Genomic DNA, 12,204 nt, shown 5'->3' on the forward strand with positions numbered 1-12,204 from the left:
CAGGGAAGGCACTACAATGGATCAGGAAATACTTGTCAGGAAGACAGCAGCGAGTCATGGTACGTGGCGAGGTGTCAGAGTGGGCACCTGTGACCAGCGGGGTCCCGCAGGGGTCAGTCCTAGGACCAGTGCTGTTTCTGGTATTTGTGAACAACATGACGGAAGGAATAGACTCTGAGGTGTCCCTGTTTGCAGATGACGTGAAGTTGATGAGAAGAATTCACTCGATCGAAGACTAGGCAGAACTACAAAGGGATCTGGACAGGCTGCAGACCTGGTCCAGCAATTGGCTCCTGGAGTTCAATCCCACCAAGTGCAAAGTCATGAAGATTGGGGAAGGGCAAAGAAGGCCGCAGACGGAGTACAGTCTAGGGGGTCAGAGACTACAAACCTCACTCAAGGAAAAAGATCTTGGGGTGAGTATAACACCAGGCACATCTCCTGAAGCGCACATCAACCAAATAACTGCTGCAGCATATGGGCGCCTAGCAAACCTCAGAACAGCATTCCGACATCTTAATAAGGAATCATTCAGGACCCTGTACACCGTGTACGTTAGGCCCATATTGGAGTATGCGGCACCAGTTTGGAACCCACACCTAGCCAAGCACGTAAAGAAACTAGAGAAAGTGCAAAGGTTTGCAACAAGACTAGTCCCAGAGCTAAGAGGTATGTCCTACGAGGAGAGGTTAAGGGAAATCAACCTGACGACACTGGAGGACAGGAGAGATAGGGGGGACATGATAACGACATACAAAATACTGAGAGGAATTGACAAGGTGGACAAAGACAGGATGTTCCAGAGATTGGACACAGTAACAAAACAAAGGGACACAGTTGGAAGCTGAAGACACAGATGAATCACAGGGATGTTAGGAAGTATTTCTTCAGCCACAGAGTAGTCAGTAAGTGGAATAGTTTGGGAAGCGATGTAGTGGAGGCAGGATCCATACATAGCTTTAAGCAGAGGTATGATAAAGCTCACGGCTCAGGGAGAGTGACCTAGTAGCGATCAGTGAAGAGGCGGGGCCAGGAGCTCGGACTCGACCCCCACAACCTCAACTAGGTGAGTACAACTAGGTGAGTGAGTACACACACACACACACACACACACACACACACACACACACACACAGACTCACACAGACACAGACACGCACTTACTAAACATGTAGTCAGAAGGTTAGGTATTCTATACAAAACACACACACACACACACACACACACACACACACACACACACACACACACACACACACACACACACACACACACACACACACACTCACACACGTACTCATATACAACAGGCCTAGTGTCTAATCGACATGTGCCTAGGACAAAATGGTAACTAACTAACACCTCCACACACACACACCTCTACACACCTCCACACACACACACCTCTACACACCTCCACACACACACACCTCTACACACCTCCCCCCCACACACACACACACCACACACACACCACACACACACACACACACACACACACACACACACACACACACACACACACACACACACACACACACACACACACACACACACGTACTCATATACAACAGGCCTAGTGTCTAATCGACATGTGCCTAGGACAAAATGGTAACTAACTAACACACTCGTAAATACAACAGGCCTAGTGTCTAATCGACATGTGCCTAGGACAAAATGGTAACTAACTGTCTGTCTCTGTATTCCTCAATAAGTGGACAATTAAGCACATAGTGTTCAAGACAGTGACCATATGCCTGATCACATAATTTGGATTTAGTTTCATCATCACCTGTGTGTCTCCCAAACTGCCAGAAGTACTTGTAACCAAGCCTAAGCCCGGCCACTACAACATCAGTCAGTCTGTTCACGTTGCAAGTTGCTCCATAAATATACTTATCTACGTTCATGTTATCATAGATCTACTCAGGCTTCTAACTACATTCCTATAACAATCATTTTCATTATTTACTTCTCTCCTAATATTATTCCTGATGCTAGACACAGATATACCACAGTTATATTCTACATTCTCCTTCTGGGTACTCTTCTTGGCTACATATCAACTTTATCATGAAGGAGTAATCCAATGTGTGATGGGATCCATAGCAATTGTACATTGATTCCTTTGTCTATACCTGGCTTCTCCAATGAGCATGTTGTTGGAGTCATTACATGAGTCAAGAGGCTTCAATGATGACAGAATCAGTAATGATGATAGAGTCAAGCTCAGTGACATAAGTTAGCTTTAGCGCCATTAAGATTGCAAACAATTCAGTTTGCAGTGTAGACGCCCAGTTGTTAATTCTTATGCCTGGTTCAACAAACTTATCATCGTTCTTAACTAGGGAGGTGGCAACAAGAGCAGATGCAGCCCTGCCAGAAGACTCCTGTTTAGATCCATCAATGTATATAACTTGTGATAACTTATTACTACCAGCTAGGCGAGAAATTTCCTCTTGAGCAGTTGCTATAACATGTGATTTAAGTAAGAGATTACTAGCAATGAGCTTCTTGGGAGGGACTTGCAGGTATGTGATATTAAATGAACACATCTTCCATGGAGGGACAAAATGCTCTTGTTGTCTACAGTGATACGTGTAATTGCAAGTTTTCACAATCCATTTGGATCTGTGTGTATTTACTTCTAGACATTTAGTAAGATTCATTGTGAGAGTGTCTGGTTCATTTCTTAGCATTCTAATACTGAGTACAGTGTTAATCTTAACAATTGATACTGGAAATACCTAGCTCCTTCCTCATATTAAGAACACCTCGGGAAAACGGAAGCCATACTGTTTGGCACGAAACAAACTGAGAAGGGCAAATAATTTTAATGTCCGGTGTAATGGGGAACCCATCACTTCAGGTTCCCCAGTAAAATATCTGGGAATCCCCTTTGACCCAGGCATGTCATGAAAATTGATAGGGAACAGAGTAGTAAAGAAAGCGAATGCCAGACTGAAGTTCCTCTATAGACAAGCACAGTGTCTACCTACAGAGACTCGCAGGACCCTATGTCTAACCCTTATTCAGTGTCAAATGGACTATGCTTGCTCTTCATGGTACTCTGCCTTGACAAAAAAAAAAAAAAAACTGAAAGACAGACTGCAAATCACCCAGAACAAAATGGTGAGATTCATACTGGACCTGGGTCCAAGAAAACATATAGGCCAGGATGAATTACAACAATTGGATATGCTGAATATTGAAGACAGAGTAAAACAACTAAAGTTAAATCAAGTTTATAAAATTGCTCACAAACAGTGTCCAGAATATCTTGCTGCCAATTTTGTCAAGGTTGGGAACCAAAGCAATCATAGTACTAGGGAGAAAGAGCACAACTTTATAGTACCCACAGTCAGTGGCCAGGCTTCAAACACCTTTTATTGTACAGCAATAAAGGAATGGAATAGAATGCCTGCATATGTCAAAGCCAGTCATAGCATGAACCAGTTCAAGAAGAGAGACAAAAAGTACCTAATAAATGTAGCGACAGAAAGGGAGGAGAATGATTTTTTAACTAACACCCATGTAAATATAAACAACTAATTTTACCTCATTCCTTGTATATCTCCTTTGTAGTATGATAATAAGATATTATCTCCTTTATGGTGTAATAATATATCCTTTATATTATAATAATAATGTATTAAAAGGACCCCCAATAGAAATGTCACTGACTTTTTTGGGTTATCCTAGGTTCTCTACACATATGCTGCTATGTATGATAATCTATGTAACTATTCGTGTACATCTGAATAAATTTACTTACCCTCATGTAGAGTACTAGTGGTAAAATAATCTCCCTCTGCGTGCGGCCAACAATAACAGCCTGGTTGATCAGGCCCTGATCCACCATGAGGCCGGGTTGTTAGGTAAGACACATATGCAACAGTTAGGTATCTTTATTTCGAAACGTTTCGCCTACACAGTAGGCTTCTTCAGTCGAGTACAGAAAAGTTGATAGAAGCAGAAGATACTTGAAGACGATGTAATCAGTCCATCACCCTTAAAGTTTTGAGGTGGTCAGTCCCTCAGTCTGGAGAAGAGCATTGTTTCGTTGTCTGAAACAATATGAAGTTGAAGTGACAGGATGGAGCATTTATATAGTGCCAGGAGGTGAGATGTAGGTTGCTTTGGGAGGGCAGGTCCCTCTCAAACCCAGCCGTTCTCACTAGTAGAGGTCGAAGTTGATGGTCTGTACCAAGATACCCTTGTGTTGCAGTGTCTGACAGAATGAACATTAAAATGGTATAAAATACCGACAGATTGTTAGGTAAGACACATATGCAACAGTTAGGTATCTTTATTTCGAAACGTTTCGCCTACACAGTAGGCTTCTTCAGTCGAGTACAGAAAAGTTGATAGAAGCAGAAGATACTTGAAGACGATGTAATCAGTCCATCACCCTTAAAGTTTTGAGGTGGTCAGTCCCTCAGTCTGGAGAAGAGCATTGTTTCGTTGTCTGAAACAATATGAAGTTGAAGTGACAGGATGGAGCATTTATATAGTGCCAGGAGGTGAGATGTAGGTTGCTTTGGGAGGGCAGGTCCCTCTCAAACCCAGCCGTTCTCACTAGTAGAGGTCGAAGTTGATGGTCTGTACCAAGATACCCTTGTGTTGCAGTGTCTGACAGAATGAACATTAAAATGGTATAAAATACCGACAGATTGTTAGGTAAGACACATATGCAACAGTTAGGTATCTTTATTTCGAAACGTTTCGCCTACACAGTAGGCTTCTTCAGTCGAGTACAGAAAAGTTGATAGAAGCAGAAGATACTTGAAGACGATGTAATCAGTCCGTCACCCTTAAAGTTTTGAGGTGGTCAGTCCCTCAGTCTGGAGAAGAGCATTGTTTCGTTGTCTGAAACAATATGAAGTTGAAGTGACAGGATGGAGCATTTATATAGTGCCAGGAGGTGAGATGTAGGTTGCTTTGGGAGGGCAGGTCCCTCTCAAACCCAGCCGTTCTCACTAGTAGAGGTCGAAGTTGATGGTCTGTACCAAGATACCCTTGTGTTGCAGTGTCTGACAGAATGAACATTAAAATGGTATAAAATACCGACAGATTGTTAGGTAAGACACATATGCAACAGTTAGGTATCTTTATTTATTTATTTGTGTCTTACCTAACAATCTGTCGGTATTTTATACCATTTTAATGTTCATTCTGTCAGACACTGCAACAAAAGGGTATCTTGGTACAGACCATCAACTTCGACCTCTACTAGTGAGAACGGCTGGGTTTGAGAGGGACCTGCCCTCCCAAAGCAACCTACATCTCACCTCCTGGCACTATATAAATGCTCCATCCTGTCACTTCAACTTCATATTGTTTCAGACAACGAAACAATGCTCTTCTCCAGACTGAGGGACTGACCACCTCAAAACTTTAAGGGTGATGGACTGATTACATCGTCTTCAAGTATCTTCTGCTTCTATCAACTTTTCTGTACTCGACTGAAGAAGCCTACTGTGTAGGCGAAACGTTTCGAAATAAAGATACCTAACTGTTGCATATGTGTCTTACCTAACAATCTGTCGGTATTTTATACCATTTTAATGTTCATGAGGCCGGGTCATAGACCGGGCCGCGGGGGCGCTAACCCCCGAAACCCTGTCCAGGTATACTCTCATGTAGAGTACAAGGGTGTATGATCCACTTAATATTTGTATTTTTAACTCATTACAATTGTGACCGGGTGTGGACGTATCAGTGGCTCATTACTTTGTAATTTGTTCATGATTGTAATAATGTATAGGAGTGAGGCTGATTCATTACCTTTGTAACTTGCCATGATTGTGACCAGATCTACCTGGAGTTCATTACCTTTGTAACTTTTTCAGCTATCATAACTCCGGGGTCCAGTCCCTGGACCCATTATGTACCTCTGTATCTTTTGACTACCACCCACAGGATGGGTATGGGGTGCATAATAAACATTAACTAACAATAGTAGTGGAGTTCAGCGCCGCTGGTGAGGAGAGTGGTGGCCTGGAGAGAGGTTCCTTGAAGGTGGTGGTGGTACAGATCACATCCAAGGAATGTGATCTATGCCACCTGGGAGTGAGCTTATTCTCCCAGGTAGTCCATGACCCCCACGGATTGAGCGCTCCACTATGAGTAGTACTGATAGTGAGGGTGTAGTAGTGCCATCTAGTGGTGGTAGTCAGAGTTAGTCAAGTTATCAGTGATGGTGTTATAGTGAAAGTTAGGACAGTGACCAACCTCAAGGGCACCGAAGATCAGTTGAACTTCAGTGGTCGAAGAGGTGATATGTGTTGCTCCTCCACCTGCTACCCCCCCCCCCCGCCGGCTTTACCGCTTCCTCGTCCTTTCAATACACCTAAATAACGTAAGTATTGTCTGATGACGCATTTATCAGTACAACAGCAGAGTTGAGCTGCAGCTCCTTGTCCCCACCAGTTTGGTCACCAAATTATTATTTTGTCTTAATTTTCTTTGGGGTGTAATGTCTTGAAGGGGGGGGCGGGGGTGATTGACCTTAGTGGAGGGGTTTTGATGCGAGGAACTGGAGCTACTCCCCTACCTCAACTCTCACACTAGGCGTTACATAACCCATAATGGTGTATACAGTTTTGAGATATTTTTTCCATTATTGAAAAATAACTTGAAGGTCTCTTGATCCAAGGAACGTGTGCCTTGTGATCCAGATATAGACTTCCATGTAAACAAATTGTCATCAGGTCTATGTAAAAGAAATATTTATTAAAGAAAAAGATTACTTACTATGTGAAACAATAATGAGTATGTCAGGCAGTAATGTTACTAGTTTATATTAAATGGTAATGTTTGCCTATAAATGTGTGTAATGTTCATGGTTTTAATTCGAATGTGTTTCAGGTGTGGTAACTGAGGTTTGTTGAGCTTGGCTATCTACTGGAACGTTGATCACAGCAACTTTGACCGGTCTGAGGAGTGCTGTGCCTGGCTGTGTGCTGCAACACTGATCAACACGGCAACCTATACCAGTCTGAGGAGTGGAGACAACCACACTAGTAAATGGTTTGACCCATAACATTTAGTGTTATGTGGCGATTCAGCAGTTGGAGATGGCGTTAAAGATGGGCAGGGCCCACTTGTAAGGTATTTCCAGGTTATACGTTCACTAAAGTTTGGTTATTGAAGCATATAATAATTGTATTAGATGGGAAGGTGGGGTGGGGACAGTATGAGAAAGATTGTAACTAAGCAATTGATATCAAAAGTAGCTTAGTGGGAAATATTAGCTTATCTCCTGACCAGAGATGAAATCTCTGGTCAGGAAATGAGGAATGTATTCTATAGGTTACCTTGAATGGGGTGGAAATAAAAATTGGAGAAATGGGTTATAAAGCTTATAATTGAAGACTGATTAGATTTTATGAAGTTTTAGTGTAATATGTTTATTATCCAGTCTATACCTATCCTGCAAGATTATAGGAAGCAGAGATGAAATGTGTAAGTGATATGGCCCGTTGGTAGTGGCGTCAACTGAAGAACCGGGATTCGATCCCGGGCACAAGTGGGCACGTTCCCATATATCCATGGGTACAATTCACAATTATACTGATAGTTCAGTACGGTGAGGGTAATGGTAGAGATCTTGAAACGAGTGTAAGGAAAGCCTATTAAATCAGGTATATCCATTATTAAGACAAGAAAATAGCACTGAAGCAGGCCTATTGGCCGATGTTAGGCAGGTCCAATTCTCAACCATTCATTTGTCTAACCTATTTTTAAAACTACACAGCTAAAGTTTTAGCTTCGCATAACGGGATAAATTTTCCTTAGGCAGAAATGTGGAATTAACCGCATCTTCCTATTTTCAGTAGGGTTGTAGAGGGCCTGGCTAAGTAATTTTATGCTTTGAAGTCCTAAAAATATTTTCAGTAGCATAGCCTTGTGGGTTTAGCGCTTACGACTGCAGAATCTGTTAAGAGCGTCTTGGGGGGGGGGAGCATTGCTTTGAAATTAGGTTATACAATATATATGTTTACAGAGACTTTGTAGACTGATTGCTCTTACTTAGACCCCTTTAATCTTACCTAGACCTCCCTTGAACTTACCTAGACGCCCTTGTTCTTACCTAGACGCCCTTGTTCTTACCTAGACCCCATTGAACTTACCTTTACCTACCTTCATCCCCCCTTGCGCTACCACTGCTCTGTAAATTAGTAAGGCCTATACCTGAAGTATTCTGCATAGTTGTGGTGTATATATATAACACTTTGTAGGTCTACAATTATTTACTTTCTACAATCAAAATAACTTGCAGAATTAGGTGGTTAAGTAGGATAGGTAAGGTATAGAACTGGAGAATCTGCTATATGCATTATGAATGCATATAGCAGGGGAGAGTAATCTCCCCCGAAGGCATAGATTACGTAGAACTGTGGGCCTTGGAACCCACCAACAACCTTCAGTAGCTGTGTGGAATCTGTTATTGCACGTGGTTTCTGTGGGGATGTTGGTGGGTTCCGGGCTTTGGGTAGTGGTTGTGGTGGGTGTTCTACGTATTTTATGCCTTTGGCCAAACTGTGCCAAGTTAAATATTGATGCATTGAGTTTACACAATTTAATCATTTTGGAAAATATAAGCGGCGTTCAGGCTCCTATGAATATAAAAGTATTAATGTTCAGAATTGCAGTTGGTTTGATAGTCTAAGTAGTGAAGTCACGCTTCTGGCAGCAGACGTTAATAATAATGAAAACCGCTATGATCTGAGGTGAAGTGTTAGTCGTTGTTTAATGTGCCTCATACCTATCCTGTGGGCGGTAGTCAAAAGGTAGAGGTACATAATGGGTTCAGGGACTGGACCCCAAAGTTATGATAGCTAAACGAGTTACAAAGGTAACGAACTCCAGGTAGATCTGGTCACAATCATGGCAAGTTACAAGGGTAATGAATCAGCCTCACAACTATACATTGTTACAATCATGAACAAATTACAAAGTAATGAGCCACTGACACGTCCACACCCGGTCACAATTGTAATGAGTTAAAAATACAAATATTTAGTCGCAGAAAGGATTCACTAACGTCTGATGCTGGCGAGTATAGTTAGGGGGTGATTTAGATTGGTATTAGTGAGAATAGGATTATTAACCCTGCTGGGTTAGAAATCCAGGAAAATAGAGGTAGTGTGTGGGGGCTTGAATGTAGTGGTCCTCAGGTTGGGCTTAGGATGCCAGCCATAATTGGCAGGTAAGGTAGGTTATGAATTCAGGCTAGCATGGTAGCGTGTTAGGAAACTGGTATACGGCAGGCCTCCAACCGATTAAATAACCCATAGTGTTGGTTGTTAGCCTAGTGTGCTATGAGGGACGTGGAAATGTAGATGAAATACAATGTCTTAATGATCCTAACTACCTTCATGATTTGAATGCCCTTCGAGGGGTGTCTTTGTACTAGTGAAGGTATCTTGATACCAAGAGTTTCAAGTACCCTACCCTTCCTTGGATCAAACCCGATTGCCTAACCCCTGTGGATAATAGTTATGGGAAATTTTATTTGGGTAAATGTGCACGTTTGTAAAATAGTTTGAATGGGAGGGTGGGGGGGGGAGCGGTAAACTCGTCGACCTGTCCCCCGAAAGTCGATCAGTTTTGAATCAGAGGAGAGTAGTGCAGGTTGACTTTAACTGAAAAAAAAAAATTGATGTAGGTGTCTAAGGGATATTAGGAGTAGGTTTGGCTAGGTTGTAATTATGTTGCAGAGTTTACCCTCCAACTTGTTTAATTGCCGCAGAATCCTCCTGACAAACAAATGTTTTCTCTCCAGTGGTGATCATTAACACAGGCTATTAAGACTTGTGCACGTGGAAGTGTTTGGGCAGTCGTATACAACACTTGTCGCAACATTGTCAGGAAGCTGAAGCACGAGGTCATGAAATTTAAAAATGTATCGTACCTCAAACTATTAATAATGGCAGTATTGAGGCTGTCCGCCTCATTACTACTATTGTTGATAGGGTTGGGGTAGGTATTTTTTTTTTTTCCAAAGAGCTTAAAGCTCCCAAATAGTGTGAATGTTGTCCTGCTGCTGACAAATACAGCAGTTAAGGCTTGTCTCGGTTATTTCCTTTTTCTGTTTTTTTGTGTGTTCCTTGAACACCTTTGTGCGAGTGTTCCTTGAACATTTCTTTGTTGTGATAAAGAAAGACAGTTTATTCATTACATTTTAATTAATGCTCTTAAGTTTATCGAATCTTGTAGGTCGAAGATATTCTCCATGTGGGCAGCTGTTGTGTGGTGAAGTCCGTGTCGTGGGCAGCTCTGAAGACTTAGAGATGTCATAACCAGCAGCAACACGCCAAAACAATGTCTGTAAAGATAAAATTATGGACATAGCTAGATTATTCATGAACTGTAGTAAGCAATAGTTTGAAATCTATATTTAGAATGCTTCCTTCAACATTTTGTAGAAAGAAAAAGGGCTAAAATATTTTCAAAGCTGATATAAAAAATTACCATGAAATTGGAGTAATTAGTTTTTTATAATTACCACAGGTTGATGGAACTGGAAGAGCTGGAGGTGTTGAAGGTGTGGTGGATGGCAGAGGAGTGAGTAGTGCGCCACTTTTCTTGACCTCCGTGGCTAAATGGCGCCATTGACCTGGAGGGTGATGACGTCAGTGGTTTGTGGAGAGGGGGAAGGGTCGGGGGTTGGCTGCTGGTGGAGGGGTTTAGGGTGAGTAGTTAGTTGTTACTGGTGGGAGGGTGATGGGGAGGGGGGTAGGGGGATGGTTGTCACTTGGTACTTACTAAGGAACTAACAGTCTTGTTACTGTCTGTTAACATGTCTTGAACCTTGATATTTGAAATGCCCTGGACACGAGCCCAAACACACTCGTTTCCCACATTCGTAATTCTAATGAACAATGTCCATGGATTCCTGTTGAAAACTGTCTCCATGATGGGTCCTACACAGATGACAGCAAGGAAATGAGTGAGCTACTCAAGTCCCAATATGACTCAGTTTTTAGCAAGCCGCTAACCAGACTGAGAGTCGAAGATCAAAATGAATTTTTTATGAGAGCCACAAAATTTGGTTAACACAAGCCTATCCAATGTTATCCTGACGCCAAATGACTTCGAACAGGCGATAAATGACATGCCCATGCACTCTGCCCCAGGGCCAGACTCATGGAACTCCGTGTTCATCAAGAACTGCAAGAAGCTCCTATCACGAGCCTTTTCCATCCTATGGAGAGGGAGCGTGGACACGGGGGTCGTCCCACAGTTACTAAAAACAGACATAGCCCCACTCCACAAAGGGGGCAGTAAAGCAACAGCAAAGAACTACAGACTGATAGCACTAACATCCCATATCATAAAAATCTTTGAAAGGGTCCTAAGAAGCAAGATCACCACCCATCTAGAAACCCATCAGTTACACAACCCAGGGCAACATGGGTTTAGAACAGGTCGCTCCTGTCTGTCTCAACTATTGGATCACTACGACAAGGTCCTAAATGCACTAGAAGATAAAAAGAATGCAGATGTAATATATACAGACTTTGCAAAAGCCTTCGACAAGTGTGACCATGGCGTAATAGCGCACAAAATGCGTGCTAAAGGAATAACAGGAAAAGTCGGTCGATGGATCTATAATTTCCTCACTAACAGAGCACAGAGAGTAGTCGTCAACAGAGTCAAGTCCGAAGCAGCTACGGTGAAAAGCTCTGTTCCACAAGGCACAGTACTCGCACCCATCTTGTTCCTCATCCTCATATCCGACATAGACAAGGATGTCAGCCACAGCACCGTGTCTTCCTTTGCTGATGACACCCGAATCTGCATGACAGTGTCTTCCATTGCAGACACTGCAAGGCTCCAGGCGGACATCAACCGAATCTTTCAGTGGGCTGCAGAAAACAATATGAAGTTCAACGATGAGAAATTTCAATTACTCAGATATGGTAAACACGAGGAAATTAAATCATCAGAGTACAAAACAAATTCTGGCCACAAAATAGAGCGAAACACCAACGTCAAAGACCTGGGAGTGATCATGTCGGAGGATCTCACCTTCAAGGACCATAACATTGTATCAATCGCATCTGCTAGAAAAATGACATGATGGATAATGAGAACCTTCAAAACTAGGGAGGCCAAGCCCATGATGACACTCTTCAGGTCACTTGTTCTATCTAGGCTGGAATATTGCTGCACACTAACAGCACCTTTCAAGGC

General features: G+C 42.5%; 1 long non-coding RNA gene across 1 annotated transcript; it reads left to right on the plus strand.

The window, feature by feature from the left end:
• Positions 1-6,265: 6,265 nt before the first annotated feature.
• On the plus strand, positions 6,266-10,656 carry LOC128698302 (uncharacterized). The gene is made up of 4 exons (XR_008408445.2): positions 6,266-6,361; positions 6,871-7,113; positions 10,225-10,331; positions 10,519-10,656. It is a non-coding gene; the product is annotated as an uncharacterized lncRNA (long non-coding RNA).
• Positions 10,657-12,204: the final 1,548 nt, after the last annotated feature.

Source organism: Cherax quadricarinatus, chromosome 44 (assembly GCF_038502225.1).
Source record: "Cherax quadricarinatus isolate ZL_2023a chromosome 44, ASM3850222v1, whole genome shotgun sequence".
NCBI lineage: Eukaryota > Metazoa > Arthropoda > Malacostraca > Decapoda > Parastacidae > Cherax > Cherax quadricarinatus.